This window comes from Neofelis nebulosa, chromosome 14 (genome assembly GCF_028018385.1).
Source record: "Neofelis nebulosa isolate mNeoNeb1 chromosome 14, mNeoNeb1.pri, whole genome shotgun sequence".
Lineage (NCBI taxonomy): Eukaryota > Metazoa > Chordata > Mammalia > Carnivora > Felidae > Neofelis > Neofelis nebulosa.
The window spans coordinates 77,155,939-77,174,521 of NC_080795.1; the positions used below are offsets into that span (position 1 = coordinate 77,155,939).

At 42.3% G+C, this 18,583-nt stretch overlaps 1 long non-coding RNA gene across 1 annotated transcript; it reads right to left on the reverse strand.

The window, feature by feature from the left end:
* Positions 1 to 7,352: 7,352 nt before the first annotated feature.
* On the reverse strand, positions 7,353 to 17,974 carry LOC131495105 (uncharacterized). The gene is made up of 2 exons (XR_009253768.1): positions 17,832 to 17,974; positions 7,353 to 7,602 (listed from the first exon to the last, which is right to left on the reverse strand). It is a non-coding gene; the product is annotated as an uncharacterized LOC131495105 (long non-coding RNA).
* Positions 17,975 to 18,583: the final 609 nt, after the last annotated feature.

Genomic DNA, 18,583 nt, shown 5'->3' on the forward strand with positions numbered 1-18,583 from the left:
CTCTTTTTGATGACAAGGAACATCATTACCATTTCTATATTCTTGAAGAAGTTTTGACTTCCCGTCTTTCTCATTACAAACTGTACTATTTCACTAATTTCCTTCTCATTTTCTTTCTGTAGATAATGCTATACTTATATGTGTTCTTTCATTCCTGATATTGGTAATATTTGACTTCTCTGTTCTTGTTTTACCATTCTAACTTGACCTTGGTCAATTGATTGGTCTTTTGGAAAAGCCAGATTTTGGTTTTCTTTACTATTTGTCTGCTTTCTATTCATTAATCTCCATATTTACATTTATTGTAATTTTTTTCTTTCTGCATTCCAGGATCTGTGATGAATTGTGTGAGTGTAAGAGATATAAATATGATGGAAGACTGTGGTCTAGTGCAAAAAGCATTCACGTAGCCTCTGGGAAAAAGTGAACCCCCACTGCTCTTTCCCCACATGTACTCTGTGCAGAAATTAGTGCAGTAACATTGGGAAAAATATGTAAACTTTCTTACCTTATAACTTAAAAAATTTTTTTTAATGTTGATTTACACTTTTGAGAGAGAGAGAGAGAGAGACAGAGCAGGAGCAGGGAGGGGCAGAGAGAGGGGGAGACACAGAATCTGAAGCAGGATCCCTGCTCTGAGCTGTTATCACAGAACCCGACACGGGGCTCGAACTCACAAACTGTGAGACCATGACCTGAGCCGAAGTCGGACGCTTAATCGACTGAGCCACCCGGGTGCCTCTTTCCTACATTATTTCTTTACCTGCAGGATGAAAAATGCTCTGAACAGATTGTGAGCAGCTCAGTAGCGTGTGTTCAGGTAAATGTTTCTGAAAGATACGTCACTTGACATACACACACACAGCAACGCAAACCATCAAAATTCATTATTTTCACCCATGTGGGATAGATTGGTCCTTATTCATCTCTGCAAAAAGTAGTTGGTGCTAGATTCAATATCTATGGACTATCATCTTTATTAATACTGGAATCATGCAGTCAATTATAGATACAGGTTGACATGATCCAAGAAAAACTTAAGACACCCGGAGGGAATGAGGAATTGGGTCACGTTTGTCTTCACATCATCTAGCAGCTTGAGGGAAATGTGGGTCAACTGATCACCTAATGAGAGTCTTCTAGTCAGTCATGCATATGCCAGAGAACAACACCTCCATTCACCTCTCCTTGAATGGAGGTGTTGTGCACCTGATGCTAATATTGCACTATATGTTAACTAACTTTAATTTAAAAGAAACCTTAACGAGTAAAAAAGAAAAACGCATAGAGTTTGTTTGAACTGAAACCCATAAAGATGACTGTAGGGATGGGGCCAGTGTGGTTCCTCCTCATCTACCACCTTCTAAAGTGGCCAACTGGTGGTCATGGCAGAAGGATGGGGAAGATTTGCTCCCGTGGTTCTTCACCCGGTGGAGGTGGCTAGAGTCGGGGAGGACTCCCCTCTGGTGGAACCAACAGGTCGGATTCCAGAGCCCTGGTGCCTGCCACAGGGCACACTCATCTGAGACACGTGGCATTGCAGAATTGTACAGTATTGAGTTGTCCTGAGCAGAAAGAGGCCAAGAAGGAAGTCTGAGAGGTCAGAAATCAGAATGCAGGCAAAATGGAGAGATGTGGTTCTGACAGTCGGGCAAGAGACCAAGTGTTTGCAAGCTGGGAAAGATATAAAAAGAGAAGCGCGATATAACCATAGTGGTGGGGGTGAGGGTGGCATAGTGACCCAGTGTTGAGCGTGGGAGTTGGAACTGTTTTTGTAAGTCAGCAACTCAGGCACCCACAAGCGAACTGGCCTACTTTGAAGAAAATAAATAAATAAACGAAGCATGGGAGCCAAATCAGAGCCTTTATAATCTGTCCCTAATCTTGCTCATCTCCAGCCCTGTCGCCGTGTGCATCATCCTTCCGTCCTCCGTGGACGGCAACCTCACCAGATCATTCCACCTTGTCCTCACGAGGCACACACTTCTGTGTCTTTGCCCCTTTGTGTTCTCTTTCCCCTCTTCACAGACTACCTCGTCTCCTCTTTCTGGCTTGCAGAACTCCTACTTATGGTCCAAGTGTTGGCTAAATACAACCTCCACCGTGAAGCCATCCGTGCCCTTTTCCAGGCAAAGTTGGTTCCCGTTGCGTCTGTGTTCCTGCTACAGGCCAGGTAGCCTGGCGTGGTGGCTTCAGAAAACACAAACTTCCTTTTCACATTCCCACCTAGAGAACTGGAACAGACCTTTGAACTTGCCTACAATTCTTCTTAATCGCCAGCACCCGCCCCAGCCCCAAGACAGACACCTGCCAGAATGACCTTTTTAACCATCCCCCTTCCATCATACCGCTTTTCCATATGCACGGTCTCAATATTGCTTGTGAAAATAAGCACCCGGAGAGTTTCAGGGCACATCCAAGTCTTTTCATGCACGTGGAGCTCAGAGAAGCTAAGTGACTTGACCGAGGTCAGAGAGTAATAAACGGCAGAGAGAATGTCGGAACTCAGATCTGCCTGAATGGAAAGGACTGACCCACACGGCCCCTTTGTTCCACGCAGGATGTGCCTCCTGTGTTCTTGCCTCTGAACCAGCCACGCACGGGGCCACTTGTGGAAATAAATGTTATATAAGCAACTAACATATTGCTTATGCACAATATGTCTTTGCAGCCTGAGCTTATTTTAAGCCAGCCACGGGAATGTGTGTTGGTGAGCACATAGCTGAGCTAACAGATGGGCGTGGGCACCTTTGTCACTCACAAATATAGCACTTTGACCACTTGCGGAGAAGACTCAAGTGTTGAAATGTACAGCTTATCTTTCTTTCCCATTCCTCCTTTTGCAACTTTTTGTGCCTCCGTCCCTTCCTCTCAATTGCTCTGTCACACACACATGCGTGCACACACACACACACACACACACACAATTAACAAGTTTTCTTGCCTATGCAAGAGAGATGCATAGAGCCACGTTTTTGCAATTCAGACACACGTGTATTTCCTGCAGCTAAGGTGGCACTGACTTGATTCTTGCTTCTGTTCTTTTCTACTGACCCTACAGTTGAAGGTTCAGTTTTCCGGGCACCTGGGTGGCTCAGTCGGTGAAGCGTCCGACTTCGGCTCAGGTCATGATGTTGTGGTTCACGAGTTCAAGTCCCGCGTTGGTCTCTGTGCTGAGAGCTCGGAGCCTGGAGGCTGCTTCGGATTCTGTGTCTCCCTCTCTCTCTGTGCCCCTCCCTGCTCGTGCTCTGCCTGTCTCTCAAAAATAAATAAACATTAAAAAAAAAAAGGTTCCGTTCTCAAGACAGGCCTCTCTCTGGAGCATCTCTCTGTGGACATTGATAAGGAATCCAAAGCCTGGAAATGAGATACTTATGTTTGCACCTGTGGCACTCTGCGTTTACCTTTGCCCCAGTACGAAAAGTCGTACACTATAATTTATCTGTCTGTGTCTCTCTCCTTACCCAGAGCGTGAATCTCTACAGGTTTGACATTTTTCAATTATCACCTGCGTTCCTATTCCACATTACAGTGTCTGGCACTTTCAAGTCACATTTAAAACACGTGGCAAAAGAACATTCTTAGTTGGAGTCGTTGATGGTTCTTGGCCGCAGGTGGATGTGAAGGCTCCTCCTGTGAGGGTGACATCGTGCCAGATGAGTTAAATCTCCTACGTCGAAGTAGAGCAAGGATCAAAGGCAAGAGGTTCTGGGCAATCTAAATCCATGCTAACATCGGGAAGAACTTCCCTGTAGAACATACTTCAAAAGGAGGTTAAATGTGGTCTAAGGAAATGAACACCACCTCACTGGGGATCTCAAGCAGACAGAGAATGGCATCTTGTCTGGGACGCTCTGAGCAGAGTCAAGCATCAAAAGCAGTAAATTCAGATAATCCTTAAAGGTCCAGTTATCTTTGTGCATCGGGTAAAAAAAAATAGATATATGTAATGTAAATTATATATAACATTACATAAATACATTGCATAAATATACTATAATCTAGGAAGTGCTGCGTGCACAATGCTGGCCTGGAGTTTTTCTATCCTTCTAAGCACCTGTTTCCTCTGTTGTCGGTCTCCCATCTAGGATGTTAGTTCCACAGAGACTTTGTTTTCCTCTCTGCAGCTTCCCAGTGTTGAGAAGTGGGCCCCCTACCGATTTGCCAGGCAAATGAATGAATACGCAGGGCACTGCATCAGAACTACTCTGAAGAGGGCAGGAATTATTTTACTTCCGTAGTTTTCAAAATCCTGTGTTTGGTAGATTCTCATTTTCTCTTTTCTCTTCTCTTCTCTTCTCTTCTCTTCTCTTCTCTTCTCTTCTCTTCTCTTCTCTCTTCTCTTCTCTTGTTTCTCTTCTCTTATTTTAAGAGAGAGAGAGAGAGATAGTGAAAGTTGGGGAGGGGCAAACAGAGAGGGCGGGACAGAATCCCAACCAGGCTCCACCCTCAACAAGGAGCCCCACGCAGGACTCGAACTCACAACTGTGAGATCATGACCTCAACCCAAATCAAGAGTCAGAGATGTGGGGCACCTGGGTGACTCAATCAGCTAGGTGTCTGGCTTTGGCTCAAGTCGTGATCTGCTAGTCCACGAGTTTGAGCCCCATGTCAGTCTCTGTGCTGACAGCTTGGAGCTCTGAGCCTGAAGCCTGCTTCAGATTCTTTGTCTCCCCCTCTCTCTACCCTGCTCCCACTAGCTCTCTCTCTCTCTCTCTCTCTCTCTCTCAAAAAGAAATAAATGTTAAAAAAATGTTGGATACCTACCCAACTGAGCCACCCAGGCGCCCCAGTACATTCTCATTTTAAAAATGAGGCAGTGGAGGCTGACTTATCTAAGTATATATGGCCAGTGAGTAGGGTTTCTGCCCGCAGGCTTTCTGGCTCCTTTATATACCCTCGTCTTTTGCCACTCAGGGTCTCAGCAGCTACAGCCTTCTTAGTGATGCACCTAAGAAGAGCACCCAGCACCCCAATATCCAAAGCTTGAGCACGTGACATTGAGGAGGGAAAAGTGCATTTCCTGAGGTCTGTAATGGTACCATATGTGCTTGAATTTTATCTACTTCTAGAACCTATGGGTCATTTCCTCTTGGATATATTTCTTTTAAGTGGGAACATGGATTGCCGGAGATGTTTCTATTGATGGAAAGAGTCTGGCACAAGTATTGAGCGCTAATGGCTTCAGGTCATTTGAGCCCCAAGGGCAGGGTCTATTGACATCCTTGAGGGAATGGCTCATATACACAACAGACCTGGTGAATGTCTCCTGCTCACTAAGACCACGGCAATCCCAGATACCGGCCCCAGGGAAGTGATATTCATACAGCTACTTATTCACTCAAAAAGTGTTCAGAGGCCTTATTATATTTTCCGTGTATCAGGAATAACATGGGATGTAACTATGGGCACACAGCATATTGGGATGTCAGCAATGAAGACCAGACCGAGGAGATGAATTTTATTTGGAGAATTTAGGGGACTGTTAATGAAGCTTTTCTGCAGGAGCAACCCTCCACGTTCATTGGAGCATGGAACTCTGGGATCCTTCATCTACCCTTTCAATATCGATTAAGCACCTATGGTCCCCACAGAAGATGCTGTGGTTAAGAATGTAAACTCTGGAGCACACTGCCTAGACTAATGTCCCTTCTCTGTCACTTCTTAGCAATAGAAACTCGGGCAATTTCCTTAGCCTCGCTGAGCCTTATTTCCTTCCTTTGTAAAATTAGGATTAAAAAAAGAAGAATGTTTGCGAGAATATCAAAGTGCAGTGAATTGAACGGTTAACTATTCCTATTCACTAATCACGGAGTGAGTCACTGGGTGGGGGTAGAGGAAAAAAAAAGAATTAGGTCTATGAAGACTGACAGTAAAATGTAAGGCAGCAGGAGGCAACATCCTCATTCATCTAGAAGCCATTTCATTTATCAGAAGATTTCAGATAGTGTCTGAGAGCAAATGGGGAAATGATCTAGAGACTCACATTTGCTCCTCTCCCCCTGCTATTGTCATGATAGGTCCTTGGAGTCCTGTTGAATATATAGTTTGGTGGTTTTTTTACACTTAACACTAGGAGACTACAGAGTTTCATGTCCTTAACATGTTTTTCCTCATGGGTTCGAGGTCAAGTGCACAAAAATGAATTAGTTATAATCCTTGATATATGACACTCCCTTTGTGGGTCCAGTCAAGGTCTTTTTTTCTTCATTCTCTGTGAATAGTAAACACCATTAAAAGTTTTATGCCCAACTTAATACCAAGGTAAAAATGTAGATGCCTCTATGTGACGTTTCTTCATCCTCTGTGCCTCCTGCCCCCATCCAGCAGAACCACTATTCCAAACTACGTGCACACGATTCCCTTGCTTCGCATTTTTCGGCATCTATATGTATTCCAAAACAAAGTACACTTGGCATTGGGCTGTTTCTCCATCATTATTTTGAAAAGGCCTTAATGCTGTGTATTTCAGATCCACCTTTTTATTGAAAACTATGCATCTGTGTTTTGTTCACACTGTCGATGGAGCTGCAGCTTGTTAATTTCAAGTTTTAACACTATATTAACTATACATTACATCATGTATCCATTCTTGTGTCGATGAGAATTTGAGATATTTCCAGACTTTTTAGTATTTTTTAGACGCTCTCTGGATACGCAACCTCCTGACCAAGGGATTTTTCACTTCTCAACTTTTACTATGTGAATGGCTGAGGGATGATGTCTCACGATCGTTATTTGTCTTTCCCTGAATACCAACTCAGAGGAAGATACCCTTATACGTTTATATGCATCTTCTGGCCAATAACCATATACTGACTAACTTTCTCAGAATCACAGAACCACCAGGCTGGTATTCAAGGCAAAATCATTCAGGTTTTCAAAGCTAGCCCTTCCGTGCAGTTGGCCACAGTGATGTCAACACTAGAGCAGACACCGTTAGTCTTGACGTGGCTTTCGGCTCTGAGAGTTCTTTGAACTTCTTGCTCAGTTCATTGACAGGAGATGTCCGCTATCCTAATGAGATATTTAGAAACAGTCGTCCAAGATTCTTCGGGAAGGAAAAAGAGATCTTTGAAAAACTTTACAGGATAAACAACTGAGGGAAAAAAAAGTCAAACTTCCTTTCGTGTCATCATATCATATCAGAGTTGGAAGAAAACTAGACATATGTGTGGCCTCTCCCAGCTGTCTGCTCGGCTACTTTATTTTACAGCCGAGAAAACTGAGAGACATACTTCCAGGTGACTTCCTCGGGGTTCCAGTATGCCAATGGAAGAGTTGTAACCAGAAATTGGTGTGCATATATTTCAGTTATCCGTTGCTCTGGGAAAAACCACCCCAAATTTCAATGACTTTAAACCATGCTTATTTTATTTACACATAATTCTGTAGGTTTTCCGTGTAGGCTGTGTAGGTGGAGGCTGGGCTCAATCAGGTGTTTCTCACCTCGTACTGGACTCACTTGGAGGGACTTTGGTGGTCTCCATCAGCTCATGGCAGGTTGATCTAGTGGTCCTCAGCTGGAATGGCTGGCCTCAGTTCTTTGTGCTCTTGCCTTCCTTAGACTAGTCCGGGCTTCCCCTGGTAGCAAAAGAGATCCTGGTGGTAGAGAAGATAACATCCGGTCTTCAAGCACATGTCTAACCTCTGCTTCTTCACATTTGCTAGGTGTACTATTGGCCAAATCGCATCACAGGGTCAAGGCCATGTTTAAGGGAGGGAGGGATGCACCTTCACTTGTGATGAAAGCAACAATAACATTACAGTTGTTTTTTTCACAATGCAAGTTAATTGTTTCAATTAATTGAACTCATAGCCGAGAACAGTTTTAGGTTTATAGAAAACTGAAACAGGAAGTACAGAAATGCCCCCACATACTCACTGTCCCCCACCCTCTGCCCACAGTTTCCCCTGTTGTTAATATCGCGTATCTGTGTCGTACCTTTGTTACAGTTGATGTGCCAATAGTGATACGCTGTTATTAATAAAGTCCATTGGTCTCAGCAGGACTCACTGTGTCTTTGTGTCTTTGTGACTTTGTTAAATGTGTAATGCCATGTATCTACCATTGAACTGATATACAGAATAGTCTCCCTACCCTCCAAATCCCCTGTACCACCTGTTTCTTCTTCTTTTGACCCTCACCCTCAGCCCCAGCAACCCACAACCTCCTTGCCATTTGCCTTTTCCCTCCCACATGTCACATAAGTGGATAGCCATACCATATATAATCTTTTCAAACAGGTTTATTTTATTTAGCCAGATTTTGAGGTTCCTCCCTGACCTTTTTTCCCCCGAGATTTTATTTAAATCAAATTAGTTAACATATAATGCAGTATTGGGTTCAGGAGTAGAATTTAGTGATTCACCACTTACATATAACACCAGTGCTCATCCCAACAAGTGCCCTCCTCAGTGCCCATCACCCGTTTAGCCCATCCCCCACCCACCTGCTCTCCAGCAGCCCTCAGTTTGTTCTCTGTATTTAAGAGTCTCTTATGGTTTGTCTCCCTGACTTTCTTTTTTTTTTTTAATTTTTTTTTTTAACGTTTATTTATCTTTGAGACAGAGAGAGACAGAGCATGAACAGGGGAGGGGCAGAGAGAGAGGGAAACACAGAATCTGAAGCAGGCTCCAGGCTCTGAGCCGTCAGCACAGAGCCCGACGCAGGGCTCGAACTCACGGACCGTGAGATCATGACCGGCGCTTAAGTCGGACGCTTAACCGACCGAGCCACCCAGGCGCCCCATGACTTTCCATGAGTGAATAGCTCATTTCTTTTTATCACTGAAGCGTATCATCGTATCCATTGTACCATCGCCTATTTACCCATTCACATATCGATGTACGTCTTGATCGTATCCAACTTTTGACAGTGAGGAATAATGCTGATGAAAACGTTCCTGAACAGATCTTTATGTGGACATACCCTTCCAGCTTTTGGGAGTAAATACCTGGGAGCACAATTGCTGGATTGTAGAGTAAGAGTAGGTCTGCTTTGTATGAAACTGCCAAACTGCCTTCCAGAGAACCATTTGCGTTTCGATCAACAATGAGTGAGAGTTCCTGTTGCTCTAAGCCCTCAGTGTTGCCAGTGTTCTACATTTTAGCCATTTCCGTAGGTGTCTGGTCGTATGTTGTTGTTATTTTAATTTGTAATTCCCTCATAGCACATGATCTTGAGCATCTTTTCATGTTTATTTGGCACCAGAGTCACTCTACAGATCAAGCTGGGCAGAAATGGTATCTTGACATAAAGGAATGGGGGAACAATACAACCTTTTCTCTCTCTCTCTCTCTTTTTTTTTTTCTTGCAATCTACAACACAGAACCATGTTTTCAGCAACAGTGTATCTCTTCTTTTTAAAAAAGAAATTTTATACATTTATTTATTTTTGATAGAGAGAGACAGAGCACAAGTTGGGGAGGGGCAGAGAGAGAAGGAGACACAGAATCCAAAGCAGGCTCCAGGCTCTGAGCCATCAGCACAGAGCCCGATGCGGGACTCGAACTCACGAACCGTGAGATCGTGACCTGAGCCGAAGCCAGACGCTTAACGGACTGAGCCACCCAGGCGCCCCCAGTATATCTCTTCTTATAGTAAACCAGCTATATGCAGTTTATATACAGAAAACTTCCTGACATTTATCACTTCTTAGGTATGAGCCAGGAAGTGGCACTTACTATTTTACATATTATTTTCCTCAAACATCTAGAGTTGGGCATTAAGATCGTCACTTCAGAGCAATATAAATCAATATTTAAATGGATGGGCTGTGGCTAGCACTCTTCGCTCCTGGAGTTGCCCTGTTCTGATCCCTGGATTCAGGCCCCATCTCCCGAGCAACTGTGCCAAAGATCTTACAGCTTTGACCAACAGGAAGCCCTAGAAATGCACTGAGAGGTAGAAGAAAAGCAAAGCAAGGACCTTTCTCTCTTTCTCTTTCAGCCTCGGGCTGTGTGTCTTACCACTGCTGTGTCTGATGTGAAGGGTCATCTCTCAGCATACAGGTCCCCCTTGCTTTCTTATGGCCCAGACCCTGGTGACAATACCCTCTTCCTTGGTGCCACCAAGAGATGATGGAGGCTCCCTGCCTGGTAATATCTCACTTTCCTTCCCCTCCACTGCTTGGCCTCCCCTCTTCATCTCTTTCATCACCTGTGAATCCAATTCCCCGTGCGAAACCCATCTACATTATTTATGGCTAATATTTTATTTTCTTTGGTTGGACTCTGATTCATACAGCAGCCTTCCCAAATTTCCATAGATTTTTAGAGGTAAAGATAAAATACAGGCCCAGATTGAATTCCCAAGCCTCCCATTGCATGCTGCCTCTCATGTGAAATATTTATGTATAATGTGGAATAAAACTTCTAAAAAATAATTGATGCCCTCAGAAAGATTTGAACACATACTGCCTCTATAAAACGAGAACAGTATCATCTGAAATAAAAATAAACATCAATTTGATTCACCAGTTTAGAGACAAATTCAAAGAAAGCCCCCAGGAAGTAAAACAAAAAGTCAAAGTGCTGGATATTTGGAGAGGAAACATTTACAGATTATCTGGAAAGATTTTTAAAATCATGTGATATATGGGGGCGCCTGGGTGGCTCAGTCGGTTGAGCGTCCACTTCGGCTCAGGCCATGATCTCACAGTTCGTGAGTTCGAGCCCCACGTCCGGCTCTGTGCTGACAGCTTGGAGCCTGGAACCTGCTTCAGATTCTGTGTCTCCCTCTCTCTCTGCCCGTCCCTCACTCATGCTCTCTCTCTCTCTCTCTCTGTCAAAAATAAATAAACATTAAAAAAAATCATGTACTATATGTACAGCTTTTAGTAGTGAGGCCCTTGCCCATAAGTCACACTTATAAAATCTGCACAAAAGATTAAAACAACAGCAAACGTTTTCGTAAGTCTCCCAAGGGGGGAAGACATGAGAGCACTGTCTGCTGTACCAGGAGAGATTTGAAAGTGTGTGTGTGTTTTTGTTTGCTTGTTTGTATTTCTCTCTCTCTCCGGTTTTGTTTGTTTGTTTGTTTGTTTTTTGCAATGAGATGATTCCTCAGTTTCCACAGACTGTTCGAGTGGTAGAAAGTCAGTCTTTGTGGTGTCAACGTCAAGAATTAGAGGCAGGAAGGACAGATGATAAATGATGAGAGAAAGGGGCTAGAGAAAGCAAGAGACATGAGAAATCATAATGTAAACTCTGGCTTCCAAACTATGCATGAGAGGCCTTGGAAGATATCAAGGGGCCCCGTGAAGAGGCAGAAGGTGGAACCGGAAAGAAGCCACAAGAGCTTCTAGCTCATCCCCAGAGAGAGACACTAGTGAGCTAACAAAGGGCAGATGCAATTTGCAGGAATTTTGCCAGGTGAGATAAGCCTAAAATAAAATGTGCAAAAGAGTACACTCTTTATTTTTTTAAATATTTTTTTAACGTTTATTTATTTTTGAGACAGAGAGAGACAGAGCATGAACAGGGGAGGGTCAGAGAGAGAGGGAGACACAGAATCTGAAACAGGCTCCAGGCTCCGAGCTGTCAGCACAGAGCCCGACGCGGGGCTCGAACTCACGGACCGTGAGATTGTGACCTGAGCTGAAGTCGGACACTTCACCGACAAGCCACCCAGGTGCCCCAAGAGTACACTCTTTATAAGGCCATTCATGGGATGTTCCACAGAACAGACGACATCGATGTATGGTGAACAAAAAACGGAAAGGTGTTTGGCACTCTGCAGGAGTGAAAATTGCCTGGGAAGAAGCATCGAGGAAATTCTTATGTCTTGAGACAGAGATAAGTTATACAGGGGTATGCACTTGTTAAGATTATACACCTAATATTTGTGCTTTTCGTTGTCTAAAGACTTTACTTCAAAAATTGCATAAGATAGAAATATGCATAATAATAGAGCACTATATTTCAATACCTAGTCAATGTAGACACCATGCTAAGAAAACAGTATCAAAATTACCCAGTGCACAGGGCGCCTGGGTGGCTCAGTCGGTTAAGTGTCTGACTTCAGCTCAGGTCATGATCTCCCAGTCCGTGAGTTCGAGCCCCGCGTCGGGCCCTGTGCTGACAGCTCGGAGCCTGGAGCCTGCCTCGGATTCTGTGTCTCCCTTTCTCTCTGACCCGCCTCGCCCCCACCCCCCCCAGCCTCCCTCATGCCCTGTCTCTCTCACTCTCAAAAATGAATAAATGTGAAACAAAATTAAAAATTACCTGGTTCAAATTAGAACACTTGAGTACAAGGGAAAAAAGAAAACTTAAATGTCAATTATGAATCCCTGAAATGGCACAGGCCCAAAAAGGTTTATAGGATCAAATGTTAAAAATGCTTGTGTCTCACATACATTTATTACAAACATTTTTTAAGGACAGAGAAAAAGATGTAAAGTTCTAGTCCACATTTTACAAGGTCTGCAAAACTTCACTGTCCACACTGGAATAAAATGGCTGAAGGAGAAGGGCACCTAGTTGGCTCAGTCAGTTAAGCATCCAGCTCTCGGTTTCCGCTCAAGTCATGATCTCATGGTTTGAGCCCCATACTGGGCTCTGCGCGGACAGTCTGGAGTCTGCTTTGGATTCTCTCTCTCCCCCTTTCTGCCTCTCCCTGTTTCTCTCTTTTTCTCTAAATCAATCAATAAACGTTTTTAAAAATGGCAGAAAGAGAGAGAAATACAAGCCAACGTAACTTACACATTCAAACTCATAAATTCCAATTAAAAACCAGGGGCTTTCATGAGCTGAGTCTAGGGAGACTCAGATACACTACTAAATTGCAACAAATTAAAACAGTGACCAACATTTCAGAGAAAAGCATAAAGAAACGTTTAGATTATTTAGATTTTACTTTGACAAAGTGCAACTAAATTTTAAAATGTAGTTTGTTGAAAGGCATCACATTTAATAAAACCTCTGTTGTTATTGCTGTAATACACTTATTAGAAATATTAGTATTAGAACTCAAGTTGTATGAGTTATTGGTGTTTTTATTGTCATTTTCCTAAAGTCACGACACAACAGAATTCCCCTGTTTTCTGTTTACTCCGTATTGGCTTCCTGCATATCATCATCAAAGGAAGGATATTTTTGCCACTTTTGAGAGTTTCAACATTTTCTCCAACAACCTTTTAATCTTTTGGTATTAAAGTGCATATCTTACATTCATTATTTCTCCTCTTAATTTGTTTTTAATCTAGTTGAAATGATGAAAATTTTTTCCATTGTTTTCGTGTGATATCCCTGGCTAGTGTTTCCAAAATTACTACTCTCCCCACCTTCAAACACCGTCCTTTTACTTTGCTTTTTATTTGCTCTTGCAGATCTTGAGAACATTCATCACTAACTGGCACTTTAATTTTATAATTCGTTCATTGTCTGCGTCTCCCGATAGAATATGATCTGTAAATGATGCAAGGATTTTACTCATTTGGCTGCGCTGTTATATCCCAACAGACAAAAGAATTCCTGACGTATAACCATCGATTTATGAATATTTATTCAATGAATTAATGGTTTGCACCTACTTCCAATGATTTTATTAACTCCTAGATGTCTACATCTTCTGGAATAGCTGTCATTTTGTCTTGCAATCTGTTTATGTTGTATTTATCAGACTACATGCCTGATAAATACAGTCTATCATGACTAGAATCTCTGACGATAGCTCACTATATAGCCATGATTGACGCTCAGTGCTAAGTAGAGAGGAATGTTTGAGTGGGGATTAATATAATTCATCAGACCCCTAGAGTACTTTCTTTTCCTTTTGGTTCTTTCTAGGCAATCTCAAATGCTGACTCCCATTAGGAATACTTAGATAACGAGCATCCTTGCATTAATAACACAGCTCAGTAATACGTTTAAAAAAAAACAGTAAAAGGCCAAGCTTAAAAATATATTTTAATTCTAAAAATGCAAGGAAGCTTCAATAATAGAAACTACTCCGTCTCCTTAAAATATTATGACAGAAAAAGAAAATATGCTCATCTAACTAGTTAAAAAAATTCCTGAGTAAATGAAGAAATCTACTTCGTTCAAGGATGACAAGAATCAATACTGTAAAGACCATCTTCCTCCCCAAATTGATCTATACATCTAAAGCAATCCTAATCACATCCCAATAGCATTTTTCATGGACTTTGACAAAGTGTTCCTAAAATTAATATGGAAGAGAAAATGTAGAAGAATGCAAGAAGCTAACTAATATTTCCATTAAAAATGAGATTAATTTGATCAGAAATTATATATATATATATGTGTGTGTGTGTGTGTGTGTGTGTGTGTGTGTGTGTAAAGTTTAACTAATTAAAGGAAAGTGATATTAATGCAAACTGCACACAGACTGGTCATTAGAACCCAAGAGAGAGTCCATAAATAAAATAAATTTGCATGCATTTGGAAAGTCAGTGAAGAGCTGGATTTAAGAGGGAGAGAGCTGTTCTACAACCCTCATGGGCACAGTCCCTATTGACGTCCGTGTGGATGGTGCCCCCTAGCGAGATGGACCGTGCATTACATGCAGGCGGCGCAAGGAAGTTCTGCCTTTCCCATCCTGAAGGAGCAAGTTAATTAACGTGTTGTTTGGGATCATTTGGTCATGGATTTGGAGAACAAGTGAAGTTGAACAACCCTTGAAATATCTACACAAATAAATGATTAAAGAATACTGCTTTTAAAAAGAACTTCAAAGGTGTTATAAGAAACTATATGAGCACATGATTATAATATCAGTGTAAGGAGTTTTCTTTCCAAAGACACAGAAAGCAAAATCGATGCAGGAAAAGATTGAAAACTTTAACTGAATCAACCTTAACTTCATTTGTATTAAAAACAGCTTCATACACAACTGTTAAAACACAAAAGGAAATGCTGAGGAAAAATATATGCTGAATTGTCCAAAATATGTATCGAATACCTCCAAATAAATTTGAAAAACATAATTTTTAAAAGTTCTACAACTTAGTACCTGGGTGGCTCAGTCGGTTAAGCATGTGACTTTGGCTCCGGTCATGCTCTAGCAGTTTGTGAGTTCGAGCCCCGTGTCGGGCTCTGTGCTGACAGCTCAGAGCCTGGATACTGTGTCGGATTCTGTGTCTCCTTCTCTCTCTGCCCCTCCCCCACTTGTGTTCTGTCTCTATCAAAAATAAATAAAATATTAAAAAAACGTTAAAGTTCCACAACTTAAACGTTCTTCTAAGAAGACTAGATACAAATTACAAATAAAATAAAAAAGATAACCTAGCTACTAAGAAAGAAAATCAAACCTGTGTGGTACTTCTGTTACAAAATAGATTGGCAGTTTTTAAAATATTGGGGCGCCTGGGTGGCTCGGTCGGTTTTTAAAATATTGGGGCGCCTGGGTGGCTCGGTCGGTTTTTAAAATATTGGGGCGCCTGGGTGGCTCGGTCGGTTAAGCATCCGACTTCGGCTCAGGTCATGATCTCATGGTCCGTGAGTTCGAGCCCCGCGTCAGGCTCTGTGCTGACAGCTCAGAGCCTGGAGCCTGTTTCCGATTCTGTGTCTCCATCTCTCTCTGCTCCTCCCCTGTTCATGCTCTTTCTTTCTCTGTCTCAAAACTAAATAAACGTTAAAAATAAATAAATTTAAAAAAATAAATAAAATATTGAATCATATTAGTTGGCAAGCGGAAGGAATCATGATATATGCCGTCATAAAATGCTACAGGGATTGAAACTGGATAAAGTTTTATTTTACATTTCCATTAAACTGGAAGTTTTAAATTAACTACAATTAATCCATATGACCAAAAAATTAGAGAAAGTGAATCATAACTCTGCACTAACCAGAAACATTTTCCAATCTTCATGTACTTGAAAGCAAAATTCAGAAAGTCATTTTATATTGTACAATGAAAATGAAGTACAAACATCCATGAAACGTGTATGTTTATACACACTCATGTATATAGGTAATATATATGTAATATGTAATATCTCTCACATACATCAAATCTCCATCCTTGCTTTCGTAGGTGAAAGCATACGAGAGCAAAGGGACATTCATCATATTGAAATAATTTCCCAGAAAAGTCCTCAATTTAAAATATATAAAATTGTAAAATAATATGAATTACATTATGGGATTACTGTGGGAAATATCTTTTAAGTTAATTTACTTTGTTACTTCAAGTTTGATATTTTTCTTTCTTCAGGGACTTGTATTTCAAATCGATTTAATTTGTCGCTCATACTTTCTCTGCCTTGCGCCAGGCAGAGTGAGCCAGAGTGCAGACAGGGTATCAAGACTGCCTCTGAAAAGGATGAAATCTTGCCATTTGCAACAGCATGGATGGAACTGGAGGCCATTTTGCTAAATGAAGTAAGTCAGTCAGAGAAAGACGGATATCATATAATCTCACTCGTGTGGAATTTGAGAAACTTAACAGATGACCATGGGGGAAGGGAAGGAAAAATAAGATACAGAGAGGGAGGCGAACCATAAGAGACTCTTAAATACAGAGAACAAACTGAGGGTTGATGGGCATGGGAGGGTGGGGGAGGGGAGATGGGTGATGGGCACTGAGGAGGGCACTTGTCGGGATGAGCACCGGGTGTTGTATTTAAGTGGCGATCATGGGAATCTACTCCTGAAGCCAAGACTACACTCTATGTTAGCTAACTTCACGCAAAAAACATGCCTCTGAGTTGGTATTTCTATTTTGTCTGGAAAGGAGAGCCATGGGCCCGTCTCCTCCTCGCCAATAGCTTGATAATCAAGCCTCCAGCCCCCTGCCTTTGCTTTGCACACTGCATTGTCCCGTCCAGGGCTAAGAAGCCTCATGAATTAAGCAGTTATTAAGAGAATTTTATATTGATTTTTAGATTTATTTTATAAATTTGATCCAAGCCTTTGTGAGTAATGTATATTCTGTGCTTAAAGGGAAATATATTATTTACATTGAATACCTCACACACCGTCTTCAAATACCTCTGAAACGCATTGTAGCATCTGCCTTTTAGCATGTGGTTCTTGACATGAAATAAAATATTAACGCTCTATATTTTATACTGTAAATAATTGATGTTGTTGTCCCACGGGCTCTGAGTGATATCAACCTTCAACGTACGGCCCTTCTTCAGATCAAGCCAGATCTCTTCTCCGCTTCGAAGTTGAGAAGGTTTCAGAGGAGAGCAAAACAATGGAGAAAGGGTGATAAAAGGCGTGTGTGTACGTGAGTGTCAGTGTTCTGTCGCAGATGCGTGTGGAGCTGGCTGCCAGATTTGCTTGAAACTTCTCGGGATGTTGCGAACCCCGTCCGAATCGCTCCACGATATAGTGTCAACTTTTCTTTCTGGGGCCCCTTGCTTCAGTCACAAGACTTCAGAAAGGATGAACATATGAACATATTTTCTAGACGAGGATCCTGGCTGAACCACATCTTTTCTCTCAGGTCAAGCACGGATTCTGTCAAGAGTGCCTTATTTTGCTCGGTTTTATACATCTAATGTTTGGCTTATAGGATGGGGGGGGGGGTGAAAGAAGAGGAACATGAAGCCCCCGTCAGGCAGGAGAGAGGGTGCATGCCTCATATTTTTTGCAACAAAATTCTAGTTAGTCAGAATCCAAGGAAAACCATTTATGACTTGTTAGCCAACTTTTTAATAATTTCAAAAGCTCAAATAGGAAGATAATATTCCCATGCTGCTTGCTACACAGCTCTCTCTGCCATCACACATACCCTCACATCACTACCCAGCATGATATAGTCACACACACACACACAGACACCAACTCCCGCTGACACACACACACTTAAATGCCACAAAGACTCCTTCTCACAGACACGCATTCCCTCTTACCCATCACCGTGATGTTGTGACGTAGAATAAGGAATATATATTTACTCTTCATCCCCGTTTCTGGCACAGAGCTCCTATAATCCTTGAGAATTTTTCAATGATGAGAGCGACAAAGGTATCTCTTGTTATGTTCATAAGGTGATTGTTGGACCGCACTCATGAGTGGGAGCTGGTTGCCAGGGCAACACATCTTGTGATTAAAGTGTTGGAACTTACAGTCCCGCGCCCTGACTTCTGGGGGAGGGGAGAGGAGCTGGAGGTTGAATCAGGTGCCCATGACCAACGATCTAATCCATTGTGCCTGTGTAACGAAGCCTCCACAGAAACCCAATAGGATAGAGTTTGGAAGGCTTCCAGGTTGTTGAGCCCATGGAGCTGTGGAGAGAGTGGGGTGCCTGGAGAGGGCACAGAAGTCTGTGCCCTTGTCCCGTCCCTAGCCCTACACATCTCTTCCCTTTGGTTGTTCCCGAGTTATATCCGTTTATAATAAACTGGTGGTCTAGTAAGTAAAATATTTCTCTTGAGTTCTATTGCCATTCTAGCAAATGAGATGAACCTAAAGGAGGTGGGGTGGGTCATGGAAATCTCTGATTTATAGCCAGTCAGGAGTACAGGTAAATCTGGATTTGCAACTGGCATGTGAAGGGTACAGAGCCCTTCACCAGTGGGGTCTGATGTTGTCCCGATAGATGGCGCCAGAATGGAGTTGAATTGTAGGACATCCAGCTCATGTTGCAGAGAACTGCCCTTTG